We start from the raw sequence: 11,029 nt of genomic DNA, 5'->3' as shown, positions 1-11,029 counted from the left end.
CTTCTCTGCTGAACCTGCCCCCAGCCAAATTCTGAGTGAGCATCCCTCTTACAGGCGTGGGGAGAAACGGTAGATAGTGAACAAGCAATGGGCCCTCCAGGCACTCCAGGTCTCCAGGACCAGCCCAGGCCCTGAAGGCTCCATGTAAGTCCAGGCAGTAACCACCTCCCCGTAGATGTTTTGTGCTCTGCCTCTTCTGCAAATTTACCAAGAGGTACATGTGGCCCTCGGGCCAAACACAAAGCTGCAGAGAGCAGTCATTAAGGGGCCTCAAACACACAGAAATGGAAAAAAGAGGTCCTTGTCTTTGGTCCTAAGGAGAGTTTGGATGCACAACAGTGTCCCAGGAAGATGGTGTTCCTGTCAGAGACTAGACAACACACTAGTAGAAGCCCAGCTTTGCTGGGAAGCTGGACCAGCCCCGAGATCCTGCTGGAAAGACTGTCTTGGTTGAGGCAAAAGGAGGGAGAGACAGGTTAGCAGCTCCAGCTCAACAAGAGATGTAAAGCATCCTGCAGGACGTGGCAGGGCAGGATAGGCCTTGTGGCACCAGGGAGGAGAAGGACTCTGTGGGAGTAGCAACCAGGATCTCTGAGGCCCAGCTGGGAGGTACTCTGGTGGCAGGCTGCAGCGTGGCAGACAGCTGAGGACAGGAAGGGACAGCTCAGCCCCAGAGGGTCCCAAATCAGGTTCCAGGAGGTGGAGGAGATCATAGGCAGGGCTAAGGGATGGCATGGAGCTTGGGTGGTCTGCTGTGTGCCAGGCATAGGGGAGGGTGAGGGAGTATAGAGCAAAAAAGACAAGACTTTGTCTTGAAAGACTTATACTTTAGTGAAAAAGACAAATAGACAGTTACAGGAGATTAAGACGAGTACTGTGTTACAGAGATATAATGGATATTATAAAAGATTCTTACAGGGAGCTTTTAAGAGGCGCACCTAACCTGGTCATAATGGTAAGGGTAGGGGGAGGTGCTGTTTAAGCAGAGTCCTAAATGGGAGTTTATCAGTGAAGGGGGAGATATTTCAAGCAGATGGATCAGCTCATCAGAAAAAGGTGAGAGAGCCAGAGGGACTAAGGAAAGTATAAGTAGGGGTGTATTTGTTTTTTCCTCTTAGTTAATATTTGTCAAGCGCTTACTATAGGCCAGGCATTATACTAAGCATGAATTACCTCCTTTAAGATCAAAACAGCTCAAGAGATAGGTACTATTATTATCTTATAGATGATAAATCTGAAGCCCAGACAAAGTAAGTAACTGGCTCATCATAAACTAGTAAAGTGGTAGAGCCAGGTTGTGGATCGCAGGTGATCTGGCCTCAGAACACTCGTTTTTAAATTACTACCATTGACAATATAGTTTTCTTGATGTTTATTTCTTGGTCTATTTCTCTTTGACTTTCACATATCTCTTTTTTTCAAAGTTTTTTTTTTTATTGCGATATAACATATAATATTGTACTAGTTTTAGGTGTATAACATAATGATTTGATATATGTATATATTGCAAAATGATTACCACATAGATTTAGTTAACATCCACTTAGACTCCCTAAATCTCTTAACATGCTTCCTTTTGAAAATTCCCATAAGTCTTGGCTGACCTCAAAAAAAGAGAAACATGTAGAGAAAGGATCTATCCTACTGTCAAGGCAGGGAAACCTAGCACCAAGCCAGTGGACAGAAGCGGGAGCTGGTAGAGCTCAGGCAAGGAGTGAGACAGGTGGGTGTGGCCGAAGCTGCAACCAATCTTGGCCAATTCAGCCCCTGAGAATCCTGGGAGGGACTCTCTCTTCCTACCACAGGACCTGGCACACAGTAGGTGTTGGCTGACCCAGTTGCAGTGATGACATGAGGAAACCCACTGGCTTGCTAATAAAACTGATTCTATTTTCTAATCTCTGTGCGGAGCAGGCAGCTAGGCCACTAAGATCCCTGTCCAAGACATCCGACCTCGGTCACCACCAAGCTGTCCTGTAGGGTGCTGCTTTTCTTTTGATCTGACCCAAGGCAGAAGATTAGAACTCACCCCTCAACTCAAGTTAACGCTTCCCAGGTTGGGGCAGAAAGGTGCTAACAACCTTTATCAAGGTTGGTGGTGATAGGCGGTGGGGATAGGGTAAACCTGAAGGGAAGCAGCCTTAAAAAATGACACTCAGCCAGGTCACTTGTTGCAAAGCACAACTCAATTGTCTTATTCTTGTGGGCTGCCTCCTTTCTTTGGGGGCAGTGGTCTTGTTTCCCCAAACCTCAGAAGCATCTATACTCTCAGATTTGAGCTGAAAGATAGTAAGTCATAGAGAAAGAGGAGTTTGGCCTCCTGCCTGCCTCAAGTTTGATTTTCAAAATCCCAGCCCCTGCCTGAAACCCAAATCAGAAGATAGTTTGGTTCATTCATTTAATTATTTATTCACTCAATAAATATTTCTTGTTGTACCCCACTATGTGCTACAGCTGTGCTATAGCAGGAAATAAGACAGTGGTGGGTCTCTTTTCTCACGAAAGACATTGAACAATTATACAATTAATTTTTAAACTTCTTATTTGGAAATTATTTCAAAACAACAGAAGTTGTAGGAATATCATTTTGGGGAGGAAACATTTGAAAATAGGTTGTATACATCCCGCCTTTTTACCCATAAAAACTTCAGTGTGTGTTTCTAAAGAACAAGATTCTAAAAAAAAAAATTCTAACATAACCACGGAATAGTTGTCAAATTCTGGAAACTTAACATTGAAACAATGCTATTATCTAACCTACAGACAATATTTCAATTTCACTAATTGTTGCAAAAATATTCCTCATAGATATTCCCCTCCCCCATTCAATCTAGGATCACTCATTGCATTTAGTTGATAGTTCTCTTTATAGTCTTCTTTGATCAGAAATAGATTCTCATTCTTTTTTTCTTTCACAGTACTGAAATTTTTGAAGAGTACTGGCCAGTTGTTTTGTAGAATTCCTCTTAGTTTGGGTTTGTCTGTTGTATCCTCCTGATTAGGTTCAGGATATTCACTTTTGACAGGAGTACCACATAAGTGATAGATCCTTCTCACTATATTACATCAGGATGTGCATGTCGGTTTCTATTACTGGTGATGTTAACTTTGATCACTGGATTAAGGTAGTATATTAGGGTTCTCCAGAAGAACAGAATAGGAGATATATCTATATCTATGTGTGTGTTTATATTTATTAGTTGTTTGTTTGTTTGTTTATTAAAGAATTGGCTTACCCAATTATGGAGGCTGGCAAGTTAAAATTTGCAGTGTGGACTGGCAGGATGGAGAGCCAGGATAGCTGATGGTGCAGACGAAATATGAAGGAAGTCTGCTAGAGAATTCCCTCTTGCTGGAGAGGCTAGTCTTTTAATTCTATTCAGGCCTTCAACTGGATGGATGAGGCCCACATACGTTATGGAGAATCGTCTGCTTAATTACAGTTCACCAATTTAAATGTTAATCTCATCCAAACCACCTTCTAAATTGACACATGAACTACCACAGGCATGGTTGCTAGGGTTTTCCATTGTAATGTTATCTTTTTCTTTTTGTAATTATATAAGTACTTTTGTGGGTGGATAGTTTAAGTCTATGTAACTATGTAACTATCCCAATGTTCATCAAAATCTCACCTGCAAGTTTTAGCATCCATTAATGTCCTAATTAATATCTTATGTAGGTTTTATTTTTTAAATTTATTTTTATTTTTTTCAATTACAGATATTCAATATAATTTTATATTAGTTTCAGGTGTATGACGTAGTGGTTAGACATTTATATAATTTACGAAGTGATCCCCATGATAAGTCTAGTACCCACCTGGCACCATACATAGTTATTACAATATTATTGACTATATTCCCTATGCTGTACTTTATATCCCCGTGACTATTTTGTAACTACCATTTTACTATGTCAGTTTTATTGAGGCATAATTTATATACAATAAAATTCACCATTTTTATTGTAGTAAAATATAGATAAATAAAAATTTACCATTAGTGATCTTTAGTATATTCACAATGTTGTGCAACCATCATTATATCACCCCAAATGGAAACCCCATACCCATTAAAAAGTCACTCTCCATTCCCCACTCCTATCAGTCCCTGGAAACCACTAATATGCTGTCTGTCTCCATAGAATTTCCTGTTCTGCATATTTCATATAAACAGAATTATATAATATGTGGCCTGGCTTTTTTCACTTAGTATAATATTTTCAAGGTTCATCTGTGTTGTAGCAGGTAACAGTACTTTATTCTTTTTTATGGCTGAATAATATGCCATTGAATGGATATACCGCTTTTGCTTATCCATTCATCATTTATGAACATTTGGGTTTTTCCACATTTTGACTATTGTAAATAGTGTTTCTCTGAAACTTTGTGTACAAATTTTTGTTTGAACATCTATTTTCAATTCTTTTGGGTACATACCCAAGAGTTGATTTGCTAGCTTATATGGTAATTCTGTGTTTAACTTATCAAGGTTTTCCATACCAGCTGAATAATTTTACATTCCTACCAACAACATACAAGGGTTCCAATTTTTCCACATCCTGTCAACACAAATCATAATATCAATTTATTGTTTTTCTTTTATAGATTGTGCTTTTTGTGTCATTTTAAGAACTCTTCACTAATCCCTAGATCCCAAAGATTTTCTCCTGTGTTAGCTCTTAAAAGTGGTATAGTTTTACATTTAAATCTTTGATTAATTTGAAATAATTTTATATAAGGTGTGAGGTTTGGGTCAAGGGTTTTGTTTCTTTCTTTGTGGGATATTTTGTTGTTGATGTTGTTGTTGTTTTGTCTGTTTGTTTGTTTTTGCCTATGGATTTCCAATTGCCCCAGCACAATTTGAAGACTATCCTTCCTCCATTGAATTGCTTTTACACCTTTGTCAAAAATCTGTTGACTTATGTGGGGCTCTTTTTGGGTTCTCTATTCTGTTCCATTGGTCTGGGCATTTGCCCCTCTGCTGATACCAAACAGCTTTGATTATGTAGATATGTAATAAGATATATAATAAGTCATGAAATCATGTATACTGATTCCTCCTGCTCTATTCATATTTTCAAAATTATTTTAGTTATTCCATATAATCATAGAATAATCTTGTCTATAGCTACAAAAGATCTTGCTGAGATATTGATAGAAATTGCACTAAACCTGTATATCAATTTGGGAGAAATAATATCTTTACTATATTGAATCTTCCAATTTATAAAAAGGTAAGTTTCTCCGTTTGTTTAGACCTCTTTTTTCATTCCTTTTTTGGTTTAGATTTTTAAACTGTAATTATAATAATGGCTACAAGAAATTACATTTTTCTGTGCAATCATCATGATAAAGGAACTTGACCCAGTCTTAGGGGAAGGGTCAAGAGATAGGTACTCTGGAACATTGAGATTTGAAGGATTAAGAACTATCTAGGCAGAGAATAGGGGACAAGGTTTCCAGCAGAGGGAACAGTGTATGCAGAGGCCATGAGTTAGGAGAAAGCTTGGAGCCTTACAGGGAATTATGGAAAGTTTTGTATAGTTACTGGATTATTCAGGGCTTTAGAGCCTTGTTAAGGACTTTCAAATGTACTTGAAAACTAGTGGAAAGTCATTATAAGGGTTTTAAGCTAGGGGATGATGTGATCATATAGAGTTTATTTCAATTAAATTAATTTTATATCTTATTTTTTAAATTCTGGTAAAGTATACATAAAATTTACCACCATTTTTAAGTGCACAGTTCTGTGGCATTAAGCATAGTTATATTGTTATGCTTTAATTCTTTTTTAATATTGTAAAATTAATGCATAATTTTTTAATATTGTAAAATTAATGCATAATTATGATAAAAAATCTTAATGGGTAATCAGTAGAAAGTAAACAGTCACCCTCCCTTTCTTTCCTCTGTCCCACTTTTAGAAATAATCACTATTATCAGTATTTCTTATGTACCTCCACCAGATACTTTGGAGAAGCTACCCTACAGAAATAAGTACACAAGTGTGTAAGGAACTGTAGTCAAGGATACAAACCTGTTTTTGGGGTCAAAAAAAAAAAAAAGAGAGAGAAACAATCTTATTGTCCAGCAAAAGGAAAAATGTTGAATAAGTGATGGTCCATTCATATTGTGAAATATTGTTTGGTCTTGTGTTGCTATTAAAAAGAATGAGCTCTTCTTTTGTACATGTGGCCCAAGGTTTTCAATAAGTGATTATATTATAGACCTCTTAGGCATGAAAACTACAGTTAAAATAAAGAACATGATAAATAGGACTAATAAGATGGAAATGACTGAAGAACTAATTAATGACCCAGTTAATCTATTCACTCAACACAATCCCAATTAAAATCCTTGAGGATTTTCCAAATCTTACTCTATACAGAGAACTGAAGTTTCAAAATTAGCAAAGTCAATATATAAAAAGAAGAATAAAAAGTGGGGGTTACCCTACCAAATATGGTACCGATAAAAGAACAAATAAACCAGTAGAGAACCTGACCAATGTATATAATAGAATATGATATAACATAATATAACATAATGTAAAAATGAGAACACAATATGCAATAAATGTAACACCACCATCACTGAAGAAAGAATTGGTTATTAAGTAAATGATGTTGGGAAAACTGGTTCACTATATGGAGAAAGGTGAAAAACTGTATTCTTATATAACACATACAAGAATGAATTCTAGATACATTAAACCTACATAAGAAAAATAAAACTATACAATTAATAGAAAAATAATGTTGCAGAAGATCTCTGTCACTTACGGGTGGTGGGGAAGGACCCAAAGATTTCAAAACAACAACTCATTGTTGCGAAACACTGATAATTTTGATTACATAAAAATCAAGTTTCTTCTCCACAGGATACTTACTAATTACAAAGGGAAAAAAATCATTTTACAGCATAGAAACCTGGCAGATACCACCTTAACCAAGTAATCAAAGTTAACATCACCAGTAATGGGAACAAATTGATATCACATGCCTCATGATAAGACACACTGAGAAGGCACAGCCTCACTTCGTTGATATTCCTGCCAAAAATGAATAGCCTGAATCTAATCATGAGGAAACACCAACCTGAGGTACATTCTACAAAATAAATCTCCTGTATTCTTCTAAAATGTTAAGGTCATGGAAGATAAAGAAAGACTGAATTATTCCAGATTAAAGGAGGCTAAAGAGGCAGGACAACTAAATGCAATTTAATGGGTTCCTGGATAAAATAAATTTTTTTCTTTTTTTCTTAAAGGAAATTGGTGGTACAATTGGCAAAATCTGGATAAACTATATATTAGATAATAGTACTGTATTGGTGTTATTTTCCGATTTTGATAATTGTAACATGGTTATATAAGGAAACTCCTTGTTTTTAGAAAACAACATATTGGGGTATTTAGAAATAAACTTACTTTCAAATGGTTTAGGAAAAACTTATACACACACAAATACACAAGGAGAATGATAAAGCAAATGTGGCAAAATGTTAACATTAGGGAATCTGGGTGAAGGGAAGTACAGAATTCTCTGTGATACTTTTCAACATTTCTCAAAGTCAAATTATTTCAAAGTAAAATATTTTAAAAATTAAGAATTTCTGTTTAGTGAAGCACACTAAGGGGGAAGTTAATAGCTGGCAAATTTTAGAGGATGTTTCCATGCCTATAAATCTACAGCTTTGCATGTTCATGTGATTACAGATAAGATTTGGAAAGATATCTATATATATAAATCTAGTGACAATGGTTTCTTTAGGGAAGGAGAGACTAGAATGAGGAGGAAGGGGGATATTAACTTTATTTGCATTCTTCAACTTGTTACAACACTCATGTATTACATTTATATTTTTGAAATATTTTAAAAATTTAAAACAATCTCAAGAATACAGAAAAATCGAACTACAGAAGAACTCCCCTCCCTGCCCGTGAACGATTTACAAGCAGTCAATTTATGTTCTATCGCCCTCGATTTAATGTGTGTTTTCTACAAACAAGGACACTCTCTTATGTAACCACAGCACAGTCATCAAAATAAGGAAATTAACACTGATTCATCTCTACCATCTAATCCTCAAACCCCACTCCAGTTTTGCCTAGTATCCCAGTAATGTACTTTATAATTAAAAAAATCCAGTTCAGATCACATGTTGCATTTTGTTACAACTCTGTAGTCTTTTCTTTACTCTGTCTGGAACAGGTCCTCAGTCTTTCCTCGACTTTCATGACCTTGACATTTTGTAAGAGTACAGGATAGTCTTTTTTAAAATGCCCCCCATTTGGGTTTGTCTGATGCTGCTCCATGATGAGATTCAGGTTACACATCTTTGGCAGGAATATTGCAGAAGTGATGCTGTATTCTTCTGATTGCATCCTACTGGGTAGCATGTGGTTTGGATTTTACATTACCGATGAAGTTGACTTTGATTTCTTGGTTAACGTGGTGTCTGCTAGGCTCCCCTACTGTAAAGTAACTCCTTTTCCCTTTACAATGAATAAATGTTTGGGGTGAAGTATTTTGAAAGTATGTAAGTATCTCATTCCTCATCAAACATTTAATTTATTCACATATTTATGTATATCAGTATCGACTCATGGTTTTCTGTTTTATTCAGTGGTTATAATCAATTTATATTAATGCTCAAATTGTCCCTAATTTGTCCAGTGGGAGCACTTCAGGCTGACTTTTGTGTTCTTTTTACATATCTCATGCTTTCAGTATTTCTTTTCTTTCTAATACAAGATTTCTAGGCTCATCTTGTCTGTCTTCTCCCTCAGCCCTAGAATCAGCTCTTTCTCCAGGGAACACCAGTGAATGATATTTAGAAGCCAGGATTTGGGCACTGGGTGTGCTCTTTGCCATTGGGGTGGGGGTGTCACTTCTCAATAGTCAGACCTGGGACAGAGCTACGTAGACACTTGAACCTGTATTTATGTCTATATCTATCTCTTTGTATTTTTTAATGAGTTCATGCCAATATCTCTATTTTCATCCAGCATCGCAAGTTTCATTCTAGTTTTCTCTCTTTCTATGTTTGTAATTTCCTTCTCCAACCATGAGAAACCTGGCTCTCGTTTTCCGTAATACACTTATCCATATGATCAATACCTCTATCGCCACCGCCCTCTTCTGCATTCAGATGCCTTTCTCACTCTACTTGGTCTCCAACACTCCGTGTTGGGTTGCTGTCCCCCTGCCCCTCAGTGAATGCCCTCCTCACCCCAAACTTTCCCAACACCCTGTCCTGGTCTTCCCCTCCTCAAGAGTGCCCTTCTTGTCTTGCCTGGGCTCTGACTCCCCACGTGAGCCTGCACTCCCACTCTCAGTGCTACAGGCCATTCCAATGTATGGATGTCCTCAGCTTACTCGGGCCCTGACACCTCACACTGGGCACCTTTCCTACGCAGATGCCCTTCTCGCCCTGTTCAGGTTCTGACATCCTGCTCTGGGTCGCTAGTGTGGACAGCTACCTTGCTCTACTCCGCCTAACGACTTCAGAACCGAATTATTCAGAAAGAGAAGGGAAAGAAAGAAGAAGACTTCCAATTTTTAAAAGTTCAAGAGCATTTTTAGGGTAATGAAACCACTCTGTATGATACTATGATGGCAGATACATGCCATTTTACATTTGTGCAAACCCAGAGAATGTACGACACCAAGCGTGAATCCTAATGTAAACCTATGGACCTTGAGTGGTATGTGTCAGTATAGGTTCATGGGTTGTAACAAATTTACTGCTCTGGTGGAAGATGTTGACTATAGGGAAGGCTATGCACATACAGAGGCAGGGGGTATATGGGAAATCTGTATACCTTTTTGCTGTGAACCTAAAACTGCTCTAGAAAATAAAGCCTATTTTTAAAAAGATAAGAATTTTACTTCTTGCAAGAAAATTACATCTCTATGATGTGTCGATTTATGTAGTACAATCATGATTACTGAAAAATAGCTGTATGCATAATGATACTTTACATTACTAATTCTATAAGAATTTTTTTTTTTATAAACTGCAAAGACAATGAAGGGAAACCCAAAACTGAAGCTTACCCTGTCATAAATATTAAAAAACTATCACAAAATATCAATCTAACATAGTCTTCCTGATGGGAGTATGTAATACCAATAAGTATCCTGGGGCAGGGATGTGGGGTGGCGAATGGAAGAGAATGGAGCAGGATCCTTCACAGGGCAGGAGAAATATAAGGGTGTAGATGAAACAAGATTAACTAATCCGAACCATGACGGGTAATTGCTGAAGCTGGGTAACGTACATAGGCGTTCATTATTCTGTTTCTCTACTCTTGTATATGTTTGCAATTTTCCACAATAAATAGCTTAAAATATATGCTTCAAAATAAAAAAGAATATACAGCATGATTTTTTAAAAAGTTCAAGATTAAGCTCAGTAGCAGCAGAAATGCACAAATAATATCTTGACCAACAACCTGGGTGACAGTGATGTCCAAACAGTGCTTCGCCATATTCTTGCTCCCAAAGGAGCTGCACCAGCTCTTCCAACCAAGAAAACCTCAGACATCACCATAACATCCAATGGACTTGTGAGCATACAGGCTGGTAAAGCCAGTGAAATGAAGCTATGGAGACAAGACGACTCTTTTCCGCAAACCTTTCAGAGTATCACTATTGTGTACCTGGCTTCGTGGTGGCCTCACGAGGGATTCCAGGATGAATTCCTGGTCTTGCAACTTGGATGCAACAGATGCTTATTTCAAGGCAGAATGTGGACAGAGAGGTTGGAAGCAAAGAGCCGTGGGAACCCAGAAAGAGAAAAGGAAGATTGTTTTGGGAGGAAGGACTTTTCGTAAACAAACAAAGTTATCTTGAGACAGTCTATGCTGCTTCCCTTCTTCCTTTATCAGGAATTGCCCTAATTTCTGTTTACTTTTCTGACACTGTATACCTTGATTTATAGCATGTTCTACAAGTGCTCAACTGTCCTTCGAGTTGTAGATAATTTTGCTTTTTCTATGCAGCTCAATGCATTTTGCTG

This window comes from Pteropus medius, unplaced genomic scaffold, assembly GCF_902729225.1.
Source record: "Pteropus medius unplaced genomic scaffold, Ma_sr-lr_union100, whole genome shotgun sequence".
NCBI classification, from domain to species: domain Eukaryota; kingdom Metazoa; phylum Chordata; class Mammalia; order Chiroptera; family Pteropodidae; genus Pteropus; species Pteropus medius.
This window is presented reverse-complemented; position numbering follows the sequence as displayed.